Consider the following 25,299-nt stretch of genomic DNA (forward strand, 5'->3'; position numbering starts at 1 on the left):
TATGCATTTGATAAGGTTGTGTCATACCAGTATAATGCTACAATGTTGAAGAATGGTCAAGAGGTCACGTTACCTACGACTAGTTCAGTGGTGAGCATTGCTGATGTTACGAAGGTGACCCGCAGTGGTCGAGTGTTTGGGCCAGTGGTCCCAGAGGAAACAGTGGTTGGTAAGAAGTTGGAGTTACCTAATGTAGATCCGGTTGGTTGTTTGAAGGATAAGTCTGGTGAATCCAGCAACTTGAAAATCAATGATGACGATGAGGTACTCCAATTAATCAAGAGGAGAGAATTTAATATGATTGAGCAGTTGCTCGAGACTCCCTCAAAGATCTCAGTGTTGTCTCTGCTTTTGAATTCTGAAGCGCACAGAGAAGCACTACAGAGAGTTCTTGAACAAGCGTATGTAGAGCAGGATGTTACTGTGGATCAATTTGATCACATTGTGGCCAAAATCACTTTATACAATAATTTGAGCTTCTGTGACGAAGAACTCCCTGAGGAGGGAAGAAATCATAACCTGACTTTGCATATTTCAATGAACTGTAAGGAATATGCTTTGTCAAATGTGCTTGTTGACACCGGTTCCTCACTCAATGTTCTCCCAAAGTCAACTTTGTCAAAGATATCTTACCAAGGAGCTCCCATGAGATATAGTGGGGTGATTGTCATAGCCTTTGATGGCTCGCGCAAAACGGTTATTGGTGAAGTGGACCTTCCAGTCAAGATAGGTCCGAGTGATTTTCAGATTACTTTTCAAGTAATGGATATCCACCCGGCCTATAGTTGTTTATTGGGAAGGCCATGGATTCATGAGCCAGGGGTTGTTACCTCCACTCTGCACCAGAAGCTCAAATTTGTCAAGAATGGCAAGCTAGTGATTGTGGGAGGAGAGAAAGCATTGTTGGTTAGCCATCTGTCATCTTTCTCGTATGTGGAAGTTGAGGATGAGGTTGGGACTCTGTTCCGAGCTTTGTCTATTGCTGCTGAGAAGAGAGTTGGGGCACTTATGTCCTCGCTGAAAGATGCTCAGAAGATTGTTGAAGAAGGTCCTGTTGATCAGTGGGGGCGCATGGTAGAGGTCTCCGACAACAAAGGAAGAACCGGTTTGGGGTTCCAGAGAGGATCATCAGCTGTTAGATATGAAGATATGAAACTTAGCTTTCTTAGAGGAGGGTTCATTCATGGCAATGAACAACACTTAGCTGTTGTGCTAGAGGATAGTGAAGAGGAAGACTGCACGAACTTTGTAACGTATGGAAGGACATGCAACAATTGGACTGCCGTTGATATTCCTGTTATTTTGCATCAATCTAAGTAATTGCTTTTATATTTTAAAAATCCTTCTCCTATGCCTAAGGGAGAAGTGAATATTGTTAGGCATTTTAAATTGATCATCAATAAAATTAATTCTATTCATCCACATCTTTGATGTTTATTTTTACTTTTTGCTTTATTCTAAAAATGGTAATCACAAAAAACATAAATAAACAATATAATTGTCCATCTGCATAATATTTGGTCACAAATTCACTTCTCTAAAATCAAAATATCAAATTATTATGCAGGTTGGTTCCTAACCCCATTAAATACAACGATCCTTCTCCTTCTCCAAAATTTGAATTCCCTGTGTTTGAGGCCGAGGAGGAAAGTGATGTAGAAGTGAGTGAGGAATTATATCGTCTTCTTGAGCAAGATGAAAAGATTATTCAGTCGTTTGAAGAGCAGATTGAGCTAGTCAACTTGGGTTCCGAAGATGATGTGAAGGAAGTCAAGATTGGGTCTCGATTGTGTCTAGATGCTAAGAAGGGGTTGATTGATCTTCTTCGAGAGTATTCAAATGTGTTCGCTTGGTCCTATCAAGACATGCCTGGTTTGGATTTTGAGATTGTGGAGCATAGATTGCCATTTAAGCCATAATGCCCACCAGTCAAGTAGAAGTTGAGAAGAACGCACCCTCATATGGCTGTGAAGATCAAAGAGGAAGTTATGAAATAGATTGATATTGGTTTCCTTGTAACTGCTGAGTATCCGCAATGATAGGCCAATATTGTGCCAGTGCCGAAGAAAGATGGAAAAGTCTGCATCTGTGTTGACTATAGAGATTTGAATAAAGCCAGTCTGAAAGATGATTTCCCTCTGCCACACATTGATATGTTGGTAGACAATACTTCTAAATTCAAAGTCTTTTCGTTTATGGATGGATTTTCCGGATATAATCAAATCAAGATGGCACCCAAAGATATGGAGAACACCATATTCATTACACCCTGGGGAATATTCTATTATAGAGTGATGCCTTTCGGTTTAAAGAATGCTTGTGCAACTTACCAGAGAGCAATGACTACTCTTTTTCATGATATGATGCATAAAGAGATTGAAGTTTATGTTGATGACATGATTGCTAAATCAATTGATGAAGAGGAACATGTTGAGCATTTCTTGAAGTTATTCCAGCGTTTGAGGAAGTATAAACTCCGCTTGAATCCCAATAAGTGTACTTTTGGTGTTCGTTCTAGTAAGTTGTTCGGCTTCATTGTCAGTGAGAAGGGTATTGAAGTTGATCCTGCCAAGGTCAAAGCAATACAAGAGATGCCTGTGCCCAAAACTGAGAAGCAAGTCAGAGGTTTTCTCGGCCGTTTGAATTATATTTCCAGATTTATTTCCCACATGACTGCCACATGTGCGCCTATATTCAAGCTTCTTCGGAAAGATCAGTCTTGTGATTGGACCGAAGGCTGCCAGAAAGCTTTTGATAGTATCAAGGAATATTTGCTTGAACCTCCGATCTTGTCTCCACCTGTCGAAGGAATACCGTTGATAATGTATTTGACTGTGCTAAAAGATAGTATGGGTTATGTTCTTGGTCAGCAAGATGAGACTGGAAATAAAGAATTTGCAATTTACTACCTCAGTAAGAAGTTCACCGATTGTGAGACTCAGTATTCAATGCTTGAGAAAACTTGTTGCGCATTGGCTTGGGCTGCCAAGCGTCTGCGTCAATACATGTTGAATCATACCACTTGGTTGATATCCAAAATGGATCCAATCAAGTATATATTTGAGAAGCCTGCTTTAACTGGGAGAATTGCCTGTTGGCAGATGTTGTTATCAGAGTATGATATCTAATACTGATCTCAAAAAGCGATCAAAGATAGTATCTTGGATGACCATTTGGCTCACCAACCAATTGAAGATTTCCAGGCAGTGCAGTATGACTTTCCTGATGAAGAGATTTTGTACTTGAAAATGAAAGATTGTGATGAACCATTGCTTGAAGAAGGGCCAGAGCCTAGTTCCCGTTGGGGCATGGTATTTGATGGAGTTGTTAATCAATAAGGAAATGGAATTGGGGCAGTGATTATTACTCCTCAAGGCACGCATCTACCATTTACAGCTAGATTGACTTTCAAGTGTACAAACAACATGGCAGAATATGAAGCTTGCATTATGGGGCTTGAAGAGGCCATGAATCTCAGAATCAAGTATTTGGATGTCTTCGGTGACTCGGCTTTGGTTGTGAATAAATCAAAGGAGAATGGGAGACAAATCAACCCGGTTTAATACCATATAGAGATTATGCGAGGAGAATTTCAAATTTCTTTACAAAGGTTGAATTTCATCATATCCCTCGAGTTGAAAACCGGATGGAAGATGCTCTTGCAACGTTGGCATCGATGATTGTAGTGAAATACTGGAATGAAGTTTCCAATTTATCTGTGATGTGTCTTGATAGGCCAACTCATGTGTTTGCTGTTGAAGAGATCAAAGACGAGAAGCCATGGTACTACGACATCAAATGTTTCCTCCAAAGTCAGATTTACCCGCCTGGGGCATCTTTGAAAGATAAGAAGACTTTGAGAAGACTAGCCGGTAATTTCTACTTGAATGGTGATATATTGTACAAGAGAAACTTCGACATGGTTTTGCTCAGATGCGTGGATAGACATGAAGCAGACTTGTTGATGACTGAAGTGCATGAGGGTTCCTTTGGTACTCATTCCAATGGACATGCAATGGCAAAGAAGATGTTGCAAGCAGGTTACTATTGGCTAACAATGGAATCTGACTGTTGCAAATTTGTGAGGAAATGCCACAAGTGTCAAATTTATGCTGATAAGATTCATGTTCCTCCGACACTCTTGAATGTTATCTCTTCCCCATGGCCTTTCTCCATGTGGGGAATTGATATGATTGGGATGATTGAGCCCAAAGCTTCGAATGGACATCGTTTCATTTTGGTGGCAATTGGTTATTTCACAAAATGGGTTGAAGCGGCATCGTATGCAAATGTGACCAAGCAAGTTATTGTAAGGTTTATCAAGAATCAGATCATATGCCGTTATGGTGTGCCAAGTAAGATCATTACTGATAATAGATCAAACTTGAATAACCATATGGTGGAAGCTCTCTGCAAAGACTTCAAGATTGCACATCATAATTCTTCTCCCTACAGACCCAAGATGAATGAGACCGTTGAAGCTGCGAATAAGAACATCAAGAAGATTATCCAGAAGATGGTTGTCACATATAAGGATTGGCATGAGATGCTCCCATTTGCTTTACATGGGTATCGTACATCCGCCCGCACTTCAACAGGGGAAACCCCTTTCTCTCTTGTATATGGTATGGAAGCAGTGCTCCCCGTAGAGGTTGAGATTCCTTCATTGCGTGTGCTCATGGAAGCCAAGTTGACTGAAGCTGAATGGTGCCAGACCAGGTTTGATCAGCCTAATTTGATAGAAGAGAAGAGATTGACTACCATGTGTCATGGTTAGTTATATCAGCAGAGAATGAAGAAAGCTTTTGATAAGAAGGTCAAACCTCGAGTGTTCAGAGAAGGAGACCTTGTGCTCAATAAAATTTTATCGTTCAAGCTAGATTCCATAGGGAAATGGACTCCCAATTATGAAGGCCCATATGTTTTTAAGAGAGCCTTTTCAGGCGGTGCTTTGATTCTTACAACTATGGATGGTGAAGAGTTCACTCGTCTTGTGAACGCAGATGCAGTCAAGAAATACTTCGCCTAAAAAAAAGAACAACTCACTGAGTTGAAAACCCGAAAGGGCGGCTTAGGCAAAAATGAGCGTCTCGGTGGATTGAAAACCTGAAAGGGAGATCCAGGAAAAAATTAGAGACATATAAAAACAGAAAGAATTTCCCTATAAGTTAAGTACCCCACCTTGGGGAAACTTATGCAAAAATTAGGGATTATGGCAAGTAACTGCATTCTGCTGATCTTTAGTGATTTTGAAGACTTGTTTGAGCACAAGGGTTGACATCAGTTCATTATCCCAGCAGCGATCAAGAGCACAGTGGATATCAAGAGTTGGTAGAGGGATTAAGGATCATTTGTATTCAATGTAACCTTTTCCATGTAAATTACCATTTTCAACTTCGTAAAAATCTATGGAGTCTTGTCATTTACAGACTACCATCCAATTAAATAAAGTTGAGCTTTTATCGAAATTGTCTCTACTCTTATTTACTTCAGCCAATAGTTTTAAATTTTATTATGATCATTTTGAAATTAAATTTTTTTAAATCAAAATCAAGTTTTCTTTAAAATATAAAAGCAAGAACTTTTCCAAAGCAAGTAAAAGGGATATCAACAACATTTCGATGGATAGCGAGTCCTTGAGTGCGAAGCATCAGAGGTTCCCCAAGCAGTTAACCCTTCGGGTATTCCTAGACGTTTGTGTTGATACAGTTCCTCAACGGAGTGTTTGATCCTCAGTGGAACTCCTTTCTTTATCCCCGGCTGAGTTGGTTGATTCAGATGTCATGTGGTGTGTCCTTGTCCCCAACAGAGTTTCTACCTTCCCCGGTGGAGTTTGTACATCCCTAGTGAAGTTCGTATCTCCTCAGCATGGTTGATCTTCAGGGTGGGTTGATCTTCCCCAGTAGATCGCTTTGGTGTCTCCACCAGTCACCATCTATCTTTGCTCCCAGTCAGAGTTTCCTCCTGGTTTCTGAGCAACTTTTGTTGTTTATCTTCTTTGTAGGGTTGTCTCCCATGTTTATGGTGTTGACCTAAAATTCCCCACAGAGTTGATTCTGTTCTTTCCTCAGCAAATCTCCTCCGTCCTCAGCTAGGGTCGAGCCCCTTGAGATGGTGATCTTCATGTTCTCCAGCAGTAGTCTCCATATTTTATGGATTGACCGAGGATTGTACCGGTGGTTCAATTTCTTTGTGACACCTTTGTATCCTTTGTGATTGTTTTTTCAGCATAATAATCATATATACATATACATATGCATTCATACAATTTCATAATTTGCATATTTTGCATCTTCATATTTGATTTGTTTGAGATTTTTATTCTCTGTTATGGCGGTACTTTATCCCCATACTAAATATGGTATCTGTCCTCCTTCAATTATAGAGTGTCATCCCCTTAAGCAGAAAGACTTTAACCTTTCTCTATTTCCCCACTGAGTTTGTTTCCTCGTGGATGGTTGTTATTTCAGTTTCCTCTCTAGTAGATTTTCTGGATGGAATTACTCCCCTTGAGTTATGTCCTCAATGGGTCGAGTCTTGATTGATTGCTTCCTTCTAGCTCTTACCTAGACGGATACTTTGGTCTCCTAAGAGTCTATTACCCAATAACTGGTAATATTCTTCTTAGCTTGCAGTTTGTTACTTCTTGCCCAATACCCAACAAAAGTACCATTTATTCTCCTCAGTAGAGTCCCTTGGAAGTATATCCTTGATATGTTCATCTTAACTGATGACGGGTATCTTCCTTTCACCCGCAGGAGTCTATCCTTGATATGTTCACTTTAACCAGTGACAGATATTCTCATCTTTGGTATTCTACTCAGTAAAAAGGTAGTTGTAATCCCTATTTTTGTTCCTCAGAGAGTTAATCCTTGATATGTTCATCTTAGCCGTTGACGGGTTTTCTTCTCCTTGTTGGTCTTCTACCTAGTAACTGGTAGTTGTAAATCCTACTCTTTCCCCTGTGCGGAGACTATCCTTGATATGTTCACTTTAACCAGTGACAAATTTTCTCTTCTTTGGTATTCTATCCAGTAACTGATAGATGTAATTCCTTTTTTTGCTCCCCTTTTCAGAGTCTATCCTTGATATGTTCACTTTAACCAGTGACGAATTTTATCTTTAGTTGGTCTTCTACCCAGTAACCGGTAGTTGTAAGTCCTACTTTGTCCCCTTGCAGAGATAATCCTTGTTATGTTCATCCTAACCGATGACGGATTTTCTCTCCGATGGTTTGCTATCTAGTTTTCGATAGATGTAATTCCTCCCTTTTTGGTCAGTTGATATATCCTTGATATGTTCATCCTAACCGATGACGGGTATCCTCCTTGACATTTCCAGGCAAGTCTATCATTGATATGTTCATCTTAGCCGATAACATATTTTCTTCCCTGCCGAGTTTATCCTTGATATGTTCATCCTAATCGATGACGGATACTCTCACCTTTGGTCTTCTGCCCAGTAACTGGTAGTTGTAAATCCTATTCTTTTTTGCAGTTTTCCCCAACAAGGTTATTCTTACCCAGTAACCGATAATGAATACTCCCTCATGGAGGTTCCCAGCGAGTCATCCTTGATATGTTCATCCTAACCGATGACGGATATTCTCTCTGTCAGATCTTTATTATCTCCTTACCCAATAACAGGTAGTAGATAATAGATTTCTGATCCTCCTATGTTGAAGTTTATTTTCTCCCCAGTTGAGTTAAGTGAGCATTTCCTCAGTGAAATTGTTGTTCCCCTGCACGAGTCGAGCATTTCAGTTTATCCTGACTTATTCGTTCCCCCTGCAAATGTTGTTATTTCCCCGGCTGAGTCTTCCCATTTTGTATGGAATTCCTCTAGTCCTCCAGCAGTTTTAAGTCGTAGCTTGGCCTACACATAAGTCCCTTTTCCCCCAGAGTCTTTGTCTCCTCTAGTGAGTTTTCCTTATGGAATGCATTATACTCCTGCGGACTTTCGGTCTCTCTAATTTCTTTTCCTTTGTGAAAATATTTCCCCATAGAGCATTAACTTTTGCATTCATGTCATATGCATCATGAGGGGCAGCTGTAAGACCCCAATTTTGACCCTAAGATCCCTCATGCAATTTCATCATAAGCATTAGCATTGGGATCATGTCTTGGCATCCTCCTTACCCCTCCTTCATTGGGTTTGTTTTGGGAGAGATCACCAAGCCCTCTATGATTATATAATACTTGTATTTTATCATTTCACTAACCAAATATCAAAAATATGTCTTTGCATTTGCCTAACTCTTTTGTAGGGAAGGGCATGATCTCATTGAGTCATCAAGTTTACATCTAGGGTTTAAGACCCTCATGAACACAGAGCACAACCATGAATTGATTCAAGAATGGTTATGAACATCATATATGAGTCCCAATGATCTCTACATGTTATATTGATCAAGTTTTCTTCAAGAGTTTGAGGGTGATTTGCCTTGGAAACCCTAGTTTGACTGGGTATTTTGAGTAACTTATCCAATAAGCCATCTCACCAATTGATCAAATTTCTCAAGGAACACTTCAAAATTCATCATCTTATACATATATTATCTACCATGAGCCAAGAAAGTCATTAGAATTGGAAATTAGCAAGTTGGTTGATGGTGGTTGGCCAGATGAATTCATCTAATCAAAACTGGGTCTCCCTAGACCCTATCTCCTACAATTTTCACCATATGAAAATAATTCCAAGAGAAAAGTTACTCTAAATGACATTCCAAACAACTTTCATGTTGATGCCTAGAGCTAGTTTTGCTTGGAAAATCATTTTCTATATTGAAACATTATAGGTCATTTTGTCTAAACCCTAATTTAAAAGTCAACGTCCCAAGGTCATAACTTGCTCAATTTTTATGAGATGAAAGATTTCCAAGTTGAAAAATAAAATTCAATGTGTCTACTTCAACTTTGATGTTTGTAGTGGGAGCTAATTCAACGTTTTTGAGCATGTGATATGAGGCTACATTATAGGTCATTTTTGACATATACCATTGATCAAGTGATTTTTCCAAACTTCAAAAATGCATAACTCTATCATTTCAAATCCAAATGACATGAAATTGGTGACCATTTTGAAGGTATTTGAGAGAGATACAACTTTGGTGAAGACACCTTTCTCATTTGAAGCTCCTATAAAAAGTTAAGCAAGGTGGAACATTGAGACATAAGGTTTGATACTTAGAAAAAAATTGATATGTCAAAAATTTGCAAACTTCCACCTCAAATTTCTCCAAGTTCCAAGCTCCAAATGAAAAAGTGTTGAACATCAAAGTTGTTCCTCTTGATCTCACCTTTCCAAAGAGCTCAAATTAATTCATTTTGGATGAGAAATGCATAGGCTGCACATGGCTTAAACAAGATGATATCATTTGGCATGAATCAAACTTCAAGCATCAATGTACATGTGCCTTGCAATCCAAGCTTACTTCAGTGCGTCTGATCTTCAAATTTGGACCTCAAGCTATCATTTCATGGGCTTATACACGCCCATGCACCATTGCATCATCATTTTCCAAAATTGGAAAGTGAAAGTGAGTGTGCAAATATCACATGATTCAGCTATAAATAGAGCTTCATTTGCTCAGAAATACAGACACAATCATGCCGGCTTTGATCCCCCATTGCAAACCCTCAATTCTCAAAGGATAAGCCTGATAAATTCTCTTGAATTTGAGCTTAAATCTCCACTATTTTGGAATTCAATTCTCCAGTAATCCATTGCTTCTAAACCACTCAATCCTTCTCCTGCAAGCAAGTAGAGTGAGTCCAAGCACAAGCAAGATCAAGATCCATCAAATTCAGACCTCCATCGAAGGTAATTTGCAGAAATTTTAAACTCTTTGATTCTCTTATATTCTTGCTCAATTCTATTGATTCTTTGGTTGTCTGAAGTCCTGCCAATGTAGGCAAGAAGATTGAGTTGCTTTGAGGTCAAATCAAAGCAACTCAGTTCATGTACCTCAAATTTCAAATCCATATAACTCTCAATATATTTGGAATTGGAGTGATTGGAGGTCAGATTCGAGCTCAGTGCTATTTTTTCTTAAATATCATGTCCTTGTGTTTCTTTTTGGTGATGGTTCATGTTGACCAGTTCGGTGAGGTCCACCGGAGAAGATGACCGGAGCTCTGGCTCCGGCGATGACTTGGCTAGCATCTGAACCACATGATCCTTCTCTCACGTTCTAATCCTGAGCATTGGTTTTAAATACCACATTTGCAGCGCAGTTGACTAATATACATGTGGAACGCACGTTAGGGACCATCAGATCTGCCACCTCAATTAATGAGGCAGATCTGACGGTCCACATATTTTTGATTTTTCTGAATTTTTATTTTAATTGCATTTTCTTCGATAATTCATATTAAATTCAATATTGATCCAAAAAATATGGAACCTTCACCAAAAAATTTCAAATATTTTTCTTTTTCATATTCTGAATTAAAATTATTTTTTGGATCATTATTAATATTTTTCATAAATTAATTGATTTTGCATTTGTTTTTAATTGTTTAAAAATATTTTTAAATGTCCAGAAATTATGAAATTTTTTCTCCAAGGTCCTTTGACCTTGTTTGACCTATGATAAATATCATGGCCATTTCTTTGGTGTTTTGATGAGATTTTAGGAATTGGACAAAACATATTTGATTTAAATGCATTATTTTATTATTTTTAATTGAATAAATGCCAATTAAATTTTGTTGACTATTTGTATTGACTTTGTTTGAGTTTACTTATTGTTGTTGGGTCTTGGTCAAGGTTGATTTGACTTTGTCAAGTTAATATCATTGGATTTAGGGGATTGATGGAATGTACATTCCATCTCCCAAAATGAATGAATGATATTAATTTTATTAAAGTCCTCCTTTGACCAATTTGTGATCTCATTCATCCCCTTCTGTAAGACCCCAATTTTGTCCCTAAGATCCCTCATGGCATCATATCATATCATTGCATTGCCTCAAGGATCATTGTGCACCTTGCTTCCTTCTCTATGGATGGGTTATCTTTTTGAGAGTGGTTCTTGATCACCAAGCATTCCTTGCATTTGTATATCATTGCTTTTCTTTTTATCATTAACCAAAAAGTACAAAAATATGTCATCTAACCTTTGTCTTGCAGATGAAGCAATCAACAGGTCAAGACAATCAAAGGTAGTCATTGAGCAATAGATGGTGGCCATTCTTGAGAATTTGGACCCCACAATCATTCACAAGAGTTCATATGAGCCATGATGTCATTTTGAAACAAAATCCCAAGTGGTAGAGGCTTGAATTTCATCAGAACATTGTCAGGTCATCTGAAGACCTAGAAAGTCAACTACAAAGTCAAACAGTGGATTTGGAGGTGGGAAGTGATTAGAAATACTTCATTCATGTTCAAACAAGTCTCATTTGACATTTCAAACATCAACATTGAAGAATTTAAAGTCAGGTCAAAACTTTCCCAAAATAGAAAGTGACCTATAATTTGAATTTGCCAAAAATGGAAAGGTTTTAGACCAACTTCAACTCAATATTACATCATCAAGAAAGCTTCAAATAAAATTTTTTTGAACATGAAAGTTGTAGATATTTCTCTCCCATTTCCAAAAAGTCCAAGATCATCAATTTCTCATGTGTGGTTAAGGAGATATGATCAAAACATGGCAAAGTGTACTTGAAGATTCAAATGGGCATAACTTCTCAACCAAAGCTCCAAAATGGATGGCTCTTTTTTCATTTTTTTCCTTTTGACCTCTAGTTTCCAAATCATGCATTGCATTGCACAAATTATATTCATATGATCATTTGGTAATTCATTGGTTTTTTGGAGGGAAATCTTGAAATTCAAATTTGGTGCATGGCTTGAACCTTTTCCCACCACCATTAGCTCCAAAATTGAATTTTAAGTGAAATTGGAAGGAATTTCGTGCACTGTTCATGCATGCATTTCATGCATAGAGGTGAAAGATCAATTTGCACTTACACTCCATAATTTGCTAATTACAATTAGCATTGGCCTAAGCATGATTAAAACAGGTTTAGCATTGCATATATAAACAAAAACCTAACTGTTTTCAGCATTAACAACAACTTTTAGATCTAGATCCAAAACTCTCAAAAAAAATTCTCTCAAAATTTCTTCAAAATTCTTCACATCCAAGCACATTTCATGGCTGGATTCTTGATCCTGAAGTGTTATTGAGCAACTTTGCACGTGGAATCAAGAGAATTGGTGCAGTATTGAAGCATGCTCGAGGCTTTGAATATCCATGGTGATTTCAGATTTTGGTGAATGCAAGCACAATTGAGCTTCAATCTTCCTTCCAATCACCTTAATAATCATTGTAGAGGAACTGTAAAGCATTGCCAAGGCCTGTAGCTCGCGATTTCCAGTTCTGCTCTTCAAGAGGTTACAAATCGATCCTCTTAATTCTCAAAATTATTGTGATGTTATTGTAGATCTCTTTGTGCTGATCATTCTGTGCTTTGAATCATGAAATTCCATGCCCTATTGAGTGAGTTAGGTCGATTTAAAGTTCCATGCATGAATGATGATTGCTTCAATTTGATCTTGTTACTTTGATTTAAGCTTAGCTATGCATGAATATTTGATCTATGTTGAAGGATCTACACAATGATGTCTTTAATTTTAAATTCTGGAACATTTGTTCTTGGTGTTCTTGATGATTTGTCACTGTTCATGCATGCGCGATGAAGAAGATGAGTTTCTGGCTTAGGCAACGGTTTTAATCCATCAGAAACGCTTTTCTGTTGCTGCATGTGTTATTTTAGGGTTTGTTCATGCATTGGTCCACGTAAGCGTTCGTTTGGCAATTTGGTTCGCTCATATGCGTTTGACTAAGCCACGCCAGCATTGACCAGGCCAGGTCAATTAATGAAACGACCGTGTTTCATTCAGCGCGCTTCTTTCATTTCAAATTGGCTCCGAGTTCGATTCCCCGTTGCAACCATTTTTCAAATGCTCTCATATTATTCCATTTCCCTCCATTATTCCATGTATGCTTCTCATGTTATTTTTTTAATTTTTTCTCATCTTGCAAAAATCATATCTAATTGAAAACTCATCCAAATTCATCCCAATTTTTTGCATCATGATCCTTATCTTGTCTATTATTTTTTGATCATATTTCCACAAGTTGTGCTTGACTGGATATTTTTTGGTGCTAGAATGTTTGAACATATATGCTTCTTTGACCTTGCCATGCTTATACATTTGTGAAATACTGGTATTTGATCCAATGAATCTGAAAATTTGCATGATGAAACTAGACACATTGCTTGACATTTTGGTGTTGATTTGGTATTTTTATCAATTGTCATTTCTGTTTTATGATTGTTCGAAGTTGGTGTGACAATTTGTGTCACACCTTTTGATGTTCAACTTATATGATGTGTTTGACATGCCAAATGATCTCCAATTGTCCTGATTTTTTATGTGATGCATGTTATGAATGTTGTGATTGCTCATGAATTTTGTTGGAATTATTTGAATCATTTCTGATTTAATTGAGATTTTTCATTCTGGTTGATCACATTTGAGCTTTAAAATTGCCTTGAACTTCAATTGATCATGAAATGCTTTTGGCATATGATATTGATGTGAGACCTTTTGGAATGTTTCAAGATGTGTTTGAAGTTGATTCATGTTAAATTTCAGCTTCTGTTTTGAATTTTTTCTCCATCTTTGACCCTACTTTGACCTAGTGGTTTGTTGCTTATCTTTGAGCTTTGATTTCAGGTTGAGCATCCAAGTTGCATAATTGATGATGCTCCATCACTTGAGTTTTGTTGTTTGCCTTTGATTACTAACCTTTGTGTGTTTTGTACGGTGATGTTAACTCATTTGAGTTTGACTTTTGGCTTACACATTTTGTACATTGGAATTGTTTGTTGCTTATTGACTGTTGTTTGATTGTTTGAGTATTGTACTGATTTGTTTGATGTTTCCACAGGTACATAAGTTGCTTTAAGTTCATTTGAACTTTGCTTTTGCTTGGTTGCTTAACCACTTAGGTATAATTTCTAATCTTCATGTAGTCTGGAATACCTACTGTTATTGGTAGGCACCTGTCTGAAGTCCTCCTTAAGAGGCAATGCTTGTGATTGTTTACTCTTTGTGCCAAGCAGGAAAAGTCCTCTTATGAGGCAATTGGTAGATAAAAGAGATGTGTAATCCATCTCCTACTACTCAGTGTGTCATTCACTTTGCTCACACAATGTGTTGATGCATTGTGGATAATAACCCAAGATCTTATAGAGTCTATATGTGGAGAAGAGTTCCAACTTTCTGAACTCCCACACCTTCCATTGTTTAAAGCTCTCCCTGACCAGGGATAAGAGCTATGAGGCACACCCCTCATCTCCATTTCATCTGCTTCACCCTAACTCTCAATGTTAGGGTTAAGAGCTCAAAATACCCCATTCCAGTTGACTGTAAAGTCTAACCTTGCTTGAGCCTAATTGGTTGTATATAGTGTGTGCTAACTGACTTGATGGTCTGCTTGCTTGATTCACCTGTGCATATTTGCTTGAGTGTGCCTTTGTGCATTTATCATCATTATTTGTATATCATTTCATAAACTTTGCTTTGTAGCATTTTGCTTTGTCCATGGAGGAGACAAGCATAAGTCCATTACTTGGCAGTTGTTCCTATGATATGGTGGGAGACTAGTATAAGTCCATTGGTTGGCCTCTGGTATCCTCATTTTGTTTTGTGAGATTAGTGTAAGTCCATTGATTGGCATCTGGTATCATTGTTTCTTTGTTTTAGGAGATTGGTATAAGTCCATTGATTGGCTTCCGGTATCCATTTTTGTTTTAGGAGATTGGTATAAGTCCATTGATTCGCATCCGGTATCCGTTTTGTTTTGAGATTGGTATAAGCCCATTGATTGGCGTCCGGTATCCATTTTGTTTTGTGAGATTAGTGTAAGTCCATCGATTGGCATCTGGTATCATTGTTTCTTTGTTTTAGGAGATTGGTATAAGTCCATTGATTGGCATCCGGTATCCATTTTGTTTTGAGATTGGTATAAGTCCATTGATTGGCATCCGGTATCCATTTACTTTGTTCATCTGTTATTTGCATTATTGCATATTCCAAAGGAATCACTTGGATCATCTACATATGATTTCAAGAGGTGAACATCTAAGAAGTTTTACTTTCTCACCCTCCCACCTTTTGTTTCTTTAAACCTCCATGTGCATGCTAACCCAAAACCTGAAAAACCATTGTGCAAACATTTTCACTTCTTTTCAAATTAGAAACCTAGGCTTTAGGCCTTTGATTTTTTTTCAAACTCCATTTCATAATACTTCTTTGAATTGAATTCTAATCATACTTTGACCACTTTTGTGAAAAAATCCTAATTGGTTAATTTCACTCATTCAATCGTTTTGTGGCTTTGTCCATTCTTGATAAGTTTTCACACATTAGCCATAGGTTTGATTTATCCTAGTTGGTTGATGTTAATCTCACCTTTTGTCCTTAGTGATTGAATTGTAAGACTTCCTTGCTTATTATAGGGTTAACCCCTCACTAGCAAGTTGAAGCTATTCTCACATGGTGGACTTGTTGTTTGTATAAGGTTGAGTTTTCTCCCTTGGATAACGAAAGACCTTAGGGCTTTTGTTTTAAAATGAATCCACTCATATTTTGGAAATCTTTTAGCCAAACTACGGCGTTTTGATCCTTACCTTCCATGGAAAGGTACATAGGCAACGGGTTCATCCATTCAAACACAAAAATAATAAAAATTGTATATTCTTTTTCTCATCCCTTCAATCCATGTTTGCACAATAAATATTTCATAAACAAATAACATTTCGTACAACAAGTGTGAAAAGGGCTCCCTATGAATACCTAGGACGTTTTAGGTGCCTAACACCTTCCCATTGCGTAATTAACCCCTTACCCAGATCTCTGATCTTTTCATTAGTTTTCTATGTGTAAAACTTCTTAGGCTTTTATTCGCTTTTTAGCCATTCCTTTGAATAAATAAAAGTGCGGTGGCGACTCGATTCTTTGTATGTTTTTCTTTTGATTTAGTCAATAAATCATAAAGTGACGAATACACCGCTACACCTTTCCACTTCATGTCATTCCTCTTCTTAATTCATTCATTTCATTTGGCCTATGACATCTCAAAGTCCTAATGCTAGTTGATTGAAAAGTTGACATGAGTATGGATGAGATTAGGCCACACCTTTTGCATATTCTTTTTTATGTGTGGTATGTTTTATGAGCATAGTCCATTATGATATGTCTCTAACATGCATTAACACCAAAATTCTATTTCCCGACCTCAAATAGTTGTGACTTCTACATAAGTCTAATTACGATTGCTTAAGATAGCGCTAAATTTGTGATACAAAAGGCATAAGCATTCTAGTTAGTGAGATTGTAAGTCTCCCCCCTTTCATGGTATTGTGTGGAAACTTGGCCTTCTTTCCTTCCTTTGGAAGATGTTTTGGTTCAAGGATCCATGGTTGTGATAAGTGGGTTGAGTGTTCTCCAAAGAATGTCTTGAAAAGCAAAAGCAAAACAAAACTAACCTCTAACCTACTAACTATTGACTTTTAATTTCAAGCTTTTACTTTAATGCAATTTACTTTTAACATTTTATTTCATTTTTCATTATACATATCATTCTAATTGTTTATGTTAATGTAATTTTCACTTTGTCCATTTGGACCATATTGTGTGACATATTTTGTTGGCGTTATTTTGTTTGTTTGTGTGGTCTTTGACACGGGGCAGGTAATTTATATGTATTGTGTAGGTGAGGTGCTAAGATTATCATTTTAATGTAGTAAAGACATTTATATAAGTTATATTAAAATTTTGTTTATATCAATTAATTCAAAATTAACATGAAATTGAAACTCTTGGTCTTTGTTTGGAACATGAAAAAAGATAAGAGATTGACAAGATCATTAGCATTCAAAACGACCATGACAAAGAATTGGGAACTATGGCTTCCCATGAGTTATCTGTCCTCGTCACACCTCAGTAGAATGTCCTCGTCACACCTCAGTAGAATGAGATTATCAAATGGAAGAATGTGCTTTGCAAGAAATTTCGAGAGTTATGGTCCATGTCAAACATATACCACATCCATTTGGGGTAGAAGTAATGAATATTGCCTCGTCACACCTACGGTCTTTATGAAACACACAATTCAACTCCCTCTTATGAGTGGAGTCCCATGTTCAACAATTATTTATTATGTTTTGAGTTTCCTATATTATTATTTAAGAACCAATCAAGTAAATTTATTTTTTATTATTTATATCCATTATAATTTTGTTTTTTATCTTTTTTTTTTGTTTTATACAAAAAAATAATTCAAATCCTCATGTAATATATATAACTTTTAAAACTAATTTAAAGAAAAATGATAGAAAAATTTCAAATATCCCTTTTCATTGATACAAAAAAAGAGAAATGTATAATTTCCAACGAATAAAAGAGAAAATTTTGAAATCCGACCTATCGGATTCAAACCAGTGACCTAAGGATGTATGTTTAAGAACTACAGTCCTCCGCTCTACCAACTGAGCTAAGGTCGGTTGTTGATTTCCTTCGTTTATAACTAAGAATATAATCGTTTAAAACACGGGGCAGGTAATTTATGTGTATTGTGTAGGTGAGGTGCTAAGATTATCATTTTAATGTAGTAAAGACATTTATATAAGTTATATTAAAATTTTGTTTATATCAATTATTTCAAAATTAACATGAAATTGAAACTCTTGGTCTTTGATTGGAACATGAAAAAAGATAAGAGATTGACAAGATCATTAGCATTCAAAACGACCATGACAAAGAATTTGAGAACTATGGCTTCCCATGAGTTATGAATATTGCTTGTCATATTCACAATCGAACCAGTGACCTAAGGATGTCTGTTTGATAACTACAGTCCTCCGCTCTACCAACTATGCTAAGGTCGGTTGTTGATTGCGTTTGTCTATAACTAAGAATATAATCGTGTAAAACACGGGGCACGTGATTTGTGTGTATTGTATAGGTGAGGTTACCAAGATTATCATTTTAATGTAGTAAAGACACTTATATAAGTTATATTAAAATTTTGTTCATATCAATTAATTCAAATTTTACTTGAATATGAAACTCTTTGTCTTTGTTTGGAACATTAAAAAGGATAAGAGATTGACAAGATCATTCGCATTCAAAACGACCATGACAAAGAATTTGAGAATTATGGCTTCTCTTGATTTTGCACTACTAAAGGGACTTCCCATGAGTTATTTGTCCTCGTCACACCTCAGTAGAATGAGATTTTCAAAAGGAAGAACCTTAGTTTGCAAGAAATGTCGAGAAATATGGTCCATGTCAAACACATACCATATCCATTTAGGATAGAAGTAATGAATATTGTTTGTCATATTCACAATCGAGTAACAAACTTGTCGCGTACCAAGATCACTCACTACGAGATATGGAGGGGGATGAAGCCCAACGTTAAATGTTTTCTTATGTTTAGCATTACACTTTACTCAAGTTACTATTTGGAAACAAGACTAATATCTTCAATCCACTGTTTGGAAGGATGATTAATATCTTATCTCTCGTGTCTGACGTTTGATTGGAAGTTAGCTCGAAACTTTATATCACTTGTATAAGGGAGTTATATAGTTCAACCTACTCATATGAATTATTGTATACTCCCAAGATCAAATATTACAGAGAGAATTAGGTCATTCACTTGGATTGGACTTCAATAATTGCTGGTGTTATCTCTCTAACCATCAACTCTCCATTTTATGCTTATTTATCTTTCCACGACTAATTTATTAATACATATCTAAAATGTTTTTAAACTTTGAAAATAATTATAAAAGTTTTTCAACCTACGGTTTTTATGAAACACACAATTCAACTCCCTCTTATGAGTGGAGTCCCATGTTCAACAATGATTTATTATGTTTTGAGTTTCCTATATTATTATTTAAGAACCAATCATGTAAATTTATTTTTTTATTATTTATATCCATTATAATTTTGTTTTTTATCTTTATTTTTTTTGTTTTATACAAAAAAAAAAATTCAAATCCTCATGTAGTATATATAACTTTTAAAATTAATTTAATGAAAAATGATAGAAAATTTTCAAATATCCCTTTTCATGGATAGAAAAGAAGAGAAATGTATAATTTCCAACGAATAAAAAAGAAAATTTTGAAATCCGACCTATCGGATTCAAACCAGTGACCTAAGGATGTATGTTTAAGAACTACAGTCCTCCGCTCTACCAACTGAGCTAAGGTCGGTTGTTGATTTCCTTCGTTTATAACTAAGAATATAACCGTTTAAAACACGGGGCAGGTAATTAATGTGTATTGTGTAGGTAAGGTGCTGAGATTATCTATTTAATGTAATAAAGACATTTATATAAGTTATATTAAAATTTTGTGTATATCAATTAATTCAAAATTAGCATTAAATTGAAACTCTTGGTCTTTGTTTGGAACATGAAAAAGGATAAGAGATTGACAAGATTATTAGCATTCAAAACGACCATGATAAAGAATTTGAGAACTATGGCTTCTCTTGATTTTACACTACTAAAGGGATTTCGCATGAGTTATCTGTCCTCGTCACACCTCAGTAGAATGAGATTATCAAAAGGAAGAATGTGTTTTGCAAGAAATTTCGAGAGTTATGGTCCATGTCAAACATATACCACATCTATTTGGGATAGAAGTAATGAATATTGCTTGTCATATTCACAATCGACTAACAAACTTGTCGCGTACCAAGATCACTCACTATGAGATATGGAGGGGATGAATCCCAACTTTAAATATTTTCATATGTTTAGCATTACACTTGATTCAAGTTACTATTTTGAAAGAAGACTAACTAATTTAAGCCGCTGTTTCGAAGGATGATTAATCTCTTCTCTCCGGTGTTTTATATTTGGTTGAATGTTAGCTCGAAACTTCATATCCGTTCTATAAGGGAGTTCAACAGTTCAACCCACTCATATGAATTATTGTATACTATCACGATCAAATCTTGCTAATTAGTTAAAATATATTTAAAATGTTTTTAAACTAGAGAAATGTACAATTTCCATCCGACCATCCGGATTTGAACCAGTGACCTAAGGATGTCTGTTTGACAACTACATTCCTCCGCTCCACCAACCAAGCTAAGGTCGGTTGTTGATTGCGTTTGTTTATAACTAAGAATATAATCGTGTAAAACACGGGGCACGTAATTTGTGTGTATTGTGTAGGTGAGGTGACCAAGATTATCATTTTAATGTAGTAAAGACATTTATACAAGTTATATTAAACTTTTGTTCATATCAATTAATTCAAATTTTACATGAATATGAAACTCTTTGTCTTTCTTTGGAACATGAAAAAGCATAAGATATTGACAAGATCATTCGCGTTCAATACGACCATGACAAAGAATTTGATAACTATGGCTTCTCTTGATTTTTCACTACTAAAGGGACTTCCCATGAGTTATTTGTCCTCATCACACCTCAGTAGAATGAGATTTTCAAAAGGAAGAACCTTACTTTGCAACAAATGTCAAGAGATATGGTCCATGTCAAACACATACCACATCTATTTGGGGTAGAAGTAATGAATATTGTTTGTCATATTCACAATCAAGTAACAAACTTGTCGCGTACCAAGATCACTCACTACGACATATGGAGGGGGATGAAGCCCAACATTAAATGTTTTCTTATGTTTAGCATTACACTTGACTCAAGTTACTATTTGGAAAGAAGACTAATATCTCCAATCCACTGTTTGGAAGGATGATTAATCTCTTATCTCTCGTGTTTGACGTTTGATTGGAAGTTAGCTCGAAACTTCATATCACTTGTATAAGGGAGTTATAAAGTTCAACCTACTTATATGAATTATTGTATACTCCCAAGATCAAATATTGCAGAGAGAATTAGGTCATTCACTTAGATCAGACTTCAATAATTGCTGGTGTTATCTCTCTAACCATCAACTCTCTATTTTATGCTTATTTATCTTTCCACGGCTAATTTGTTAATACATATTTAAAATGTTTTTTAACTTTGAAAATAATTATAAAAGTTTTTCAACCTACGGTTTTTATGAAACACACAATTCAACTCCCTCTTATGAGTGGAGTCCCATGTTCAACAATGATTTATTATGTTTTGAGTTTCCCATATTATTATTTAAGAACCAATCAAGTAAATTAATTTTTTTATTATTTATATCCATTATAATTTGTTTTTTAATCTTTTTTTTTATTTATACAAAAAAATAATTCAAATCCTCATGTAGTATATATAACTTTTAAAATTAATTTAAAGAAAAATGATAGAAAAATTTCAAATATCCCTTTTCGTTGATAGAAAAAAAGAGAAATGTATAATTTCCAACGAATAAAAATGAAAATTTTGAAATCCGACCTATCGGATTCAAACCAGTGACCTAAGGATGTATGTTTAAGAACTACAATCCTCCGCTCTACCAACTGAGCTAAGGTCGGTTATTGATTTCCTTCGTTTATAACTAAGAATATAATCGTTTAAAACACGGGGCACGTAATTTGTGTGTATTGTGTAGGTGAGGTGCTAAGATTATCATTTTAATGTAGTAAAGACATTTATATAAGTTATATTAAAATTTTGTTCATATCAATTAATTCAAATTTTACATGAATATGAAACTCTTTGTCTTTGTTTGGAACATGAAAAAGGATAAGAGATTGACAAGATCATTCACATTCAAAACTACCATGACAAAGAATTTGAGAACTATGGCTTCTCTAGATTTTGCACTACTAAAGGGACTTCCCATGAGTTATCTGTCCTCGTCACACCTCAATAGAATGAGATTTTCAAAAGGAAGATTTGTACTTTGCATGAAATGTCGAGAAATATGGTCCATGTCAAACACATACCATATCCATTTGGGGTAGAAGTAATGAATATTGTTTGTCATTGTAAGACCCCAATTTTGACCCTAAGATCCCTCATGCAATTCCATCATAAGCATTAGCATTGGGATCATATCTTGGCATCCTCTTCACCCCTTTTCATTGGGTTTATTTTGGGAGAGATCACCAAACACTTTGTGATTATATCATAGTTGTATTTTATCATTTCACTAACCAAAATACCAAAAATATGTCTTTGCATTTGTCTAACTCTTTTGTAGGAAGGGCATGATCCCATTGATTTATCAAGTTCACATCTAGGGTTTGAGACCCTCGTGAACAAAGAGCACAATCAAGAATTGATTCCAGAATGGTTATGAACATCATATATGAGTCTCAATGTTCTTTGCATGTTATATTGATCAAGTTTTCTTCAAGAGTTTGAGGGTGATTTGCCTTGGAAACCCTAGTTTGACTGGGTATCTTGAGTAACTTCTCCAACAAGCTATCTCACCAATTGACCAAATTTATAAAGGTACACTTCAAAGTTCATCATCTTATGCATTTATGATCTACCATGAGCCAAGAAAGTCAAGAGAATTGGAAGTTAGCAAGTTGGTTGATGGTGGTTGGCCAGATGAATTCATCTTATCAAAACTGGGTCTCCCTAGACCCTATCTCCTATAATTTTCACCATATGAAAATGATTCCGAGAGAAAACTTACTCTAAATGACATTCCAAACAACTTTCATGTTGAGACCTAGAGCTAGTTTTGCTTGGAAAATCATTTTCTATGTTGAAACATTATAGGTCATTTTGTTTAAACCCTAATTTAAAAGTCAACTTTCCAAGGCCATAACTTGCTCAATTTTTATGAGATGAAAGATTTCCAAGTTGCACAATCAAATTCAATGTGCCTACTTAAACTTTTATGTTTGGAGTGTGAGCTAATTCAACTTTTTTGAGCATTTGATATGATATCGTTACTTCTCTCCTACCTCACTCATCTAGGTTTTAGAAGAAGAGATATGATCAGCTCACCAAGGAGAAAGCCGACATGGAGGCAACTTATGAGAGAGAGGTGAAAAGGCTTTGTGCGGCGTATCTTCCGATCTCGAAGGCTTTAGACGACTGCTTCTAGGGCTCCATAGGATGTTATTCTCCTTTTCTCTTGTATTGTATTTGGTTACCGAGAATGTACTACTTCTTTGGTGTAAAAAGTTTTCAAATATTATATTGCTGTAAGTATTCCACATATGTCTCAAAAAGTTCAATAGTTTCAAAACATTTGCAAATAGATCCTTGTAAAGTTCCTCTGATAAAAAAAACAAAAGCATACGCACGAGCATTGCATGCATCATACGCATAAGCAGGTTTTGGTTCCGAGCTCTTGATATAGTGGTCTAACTCTTTGCTCTTCAATTATTTTGAAGACAAGCTGACACATCCATACCGCACTCGCGCAAACGTCAAAGCAATGGCCGAATAACTAGAGAACGAGAACAGAGAGCTCAAAGAAGAAGTCAGTCGGTTATCTGCTTTGGTGGAGTCCCTGCTTCAAGCTCGGAAGCAAACTGCCAATGTGCAGGCATCCGCGTCCAATCAAGCGCCATAGATAGCTCATACTTCTATACCAGCCCCTGTTATGGGATCAGCCAATGTCATGCCTTCCGGTTACCCTTGGGGAATGCCCCATAATTTCATGCCTGAAGGACATCATCCGTAATTACAAGTTCAGCCGGCATCTAGCCCGATCCCTATGATGCCACCCCCGATGGTTAATTATGTTCCTACTCCAGCTCCCATTCCTCAAGTCTGTGTTGACGAGACTATCTACCATTCTGAGGCCTTTGAGAACCCGGATGTGTATGATAAATTAGATGAGATGAGAGACCAGTTCTCTGACTTGAGGAAGGAAATTAAGGCCCTTCGAGGGAAAGACTTGTTTGGGAAGAGCGCCTATGAGCTCTATTTGGTCCCAAATATGAAGATTCCAGTGAAATTCAAGGTCCCTGACTTTGAAAAATACAAGGGTAATAGTTGTCTGCTCAGCCATTTGGTCATGTATGCTAGAAAAATGTCTACGCATACCGACAATGATCAACTGCTCATCCATTATTTTCAAGACAGCTTGTCTGGTGCTGCCTTGAAATGGTATATGGGTCTTGACTGTGGTTTTGTACGCACTTTCAATGACCTCGGTGAGGCTTTTGTAAAGCAGTACAAATATAACATGGACATGGCTCCGGACAGAGATCAACTGAGGGCGATGTCCCAAAAAGATAAGGAAACCTTCAAGGAGTACGCCCAGAGGTGGAGAGAATTGGCAGCTCAGATATTGCCACCATTGGAGGAGAAGGAGATGACAAAGATATTTTTGAAGACTTTGAGCTCTTTCTATTATGAGCGTATGATTGCTAGTGCTCCCTCGGACTTTACCAAAATGGTAAATATGGGGATGAGGCTAGAAGAGGGAGTCCGTGAAGGACGTCTGTCCCGTGATGATAATTCTTTGGCAAAGAAATATGGAGGATTTTCCAGAAAGAAGGAAGGGGAGACCCATGTTGTTTCTTCCCATAGTAAAAGAAGGCCCTCTGTAAGGAGGAAAGAAGTTCGTCCAGTCGTCAACCAACACCAGGTGGCTCATATAGCACCTGCTTTCAGAGAAGTTCAACAACCACAACAATGATCTCGTCAATAACAACAGGCTTACCAGCCTCGCAACAACAAAAACAACAACAATTATGAGAGGAAGAGGGTGACTTTTGACCCAATTCCTATGACCTACGCTGAACTGTACCTTTCCTTGATTGATAGGAAGTTGATAACTCCACGTGATCCTCCTGTTGTGCTAGCCAATCCTCAATGGTGGTACAAGCCTGAACTTCATTGTGTGTATCATTCCGGCGCGCCCGGACATGATGTGGAGAACTGCTTTCTGTTGAAGACCAAGGTGCAAGACCTTGTGAGGAGTAGGATACTATTCTTTGAGGATGTAGGCCCGAATGTTAAGAAGAACCCATTGCCCGAGCATGGGAAGGAAGTTGTCAACATGGTTCAGGGTTGCCTTGGAAAATATAAGGTCCTTTATGTGAATGATATAAGGAAATCCTTGGTGGAAATGCATAGGTTGTTGTGTGAACACAGTCACTATGAGCACGATCGCGGTAGATGCCATGTGTGCACTATCAATGAAAGAGGATGCCGCAAGATAAGAAGGGACATCTAAGAGATGCTAGACCAAGGGATGATTGAGATACTTCAAAATCGTGATGAGGATGAAGTTGATGTTATCACTCATGTGTTCAATATTCATGATCCTGTTGTCATCACGTATGATGGCAGCAAAAGGGAGGTGGTGCCAA

At 36.7% G+C, this 25,299-nt stretch overlaps 3 non-coding genes across 3 annotated transcripts; all 3 read right to left on the minus strand.

The window, feature by feature from the left end:
* Positions 1–17,502: 17,502 nt before the first annotated feature.
* Positions 17,503–17,588, minus strand: TRNAY-GUA (transfer RNA tyrosine (anticodon GUA)). Its single transcript is given in 2 exon segments — positions 17,503–17,538; positions 17,552–17,588. It is a non-coding gene; the product is annotated as a tRNA-Tyr (tRNA).
* A 1,639-nt stretch (positions 17,589–19,227) lies between these two features.
* Positions 19,228–19,313, minus strand: TRNAY-GUA (transfer RNA tyrosine (anticodon GUA)). The gene is given in 2 exon segments: positions 19,228–19,263; positions 19,277–19,313. It is a non-coding gene; the product is annotated as a tRNA-Tyr (tRNA).
* Positions 19,314–21,457: 2,144 nt separating this feature from the next.
* TRNAY-GUA (transfer RNA tyrosine (anticodon GUA)) lies at positions 21,458–21,543 on the minus strand. The gene is given in 2 exon segments: positions 21,458–21,493; positions 21,507–21,543. It is a non-coding gene; the product is annotated as a tRNA-Tyr (tRNA).
* Positions 21,544–25,299: the final 3,756 nt, after the last annotated feature.

This window comes from Lathyrus oleraceus, chromosome 5 (assembly GCF_024323335.1).
Source record: "Lathyrus oleraceus cultivar Zhongwan6 chromosome 5, CAAS_Psat_ZW6_1.0, whole genome shotgun sequence".
NCBI classification, from domain to species: domain Eukaryota; kingdom Viridiplantae; phylum Streptophyta; class Magnoliopsida; order Fabales; family Fabaceae; genus Lathyrus; species Lathyrus oleraceus.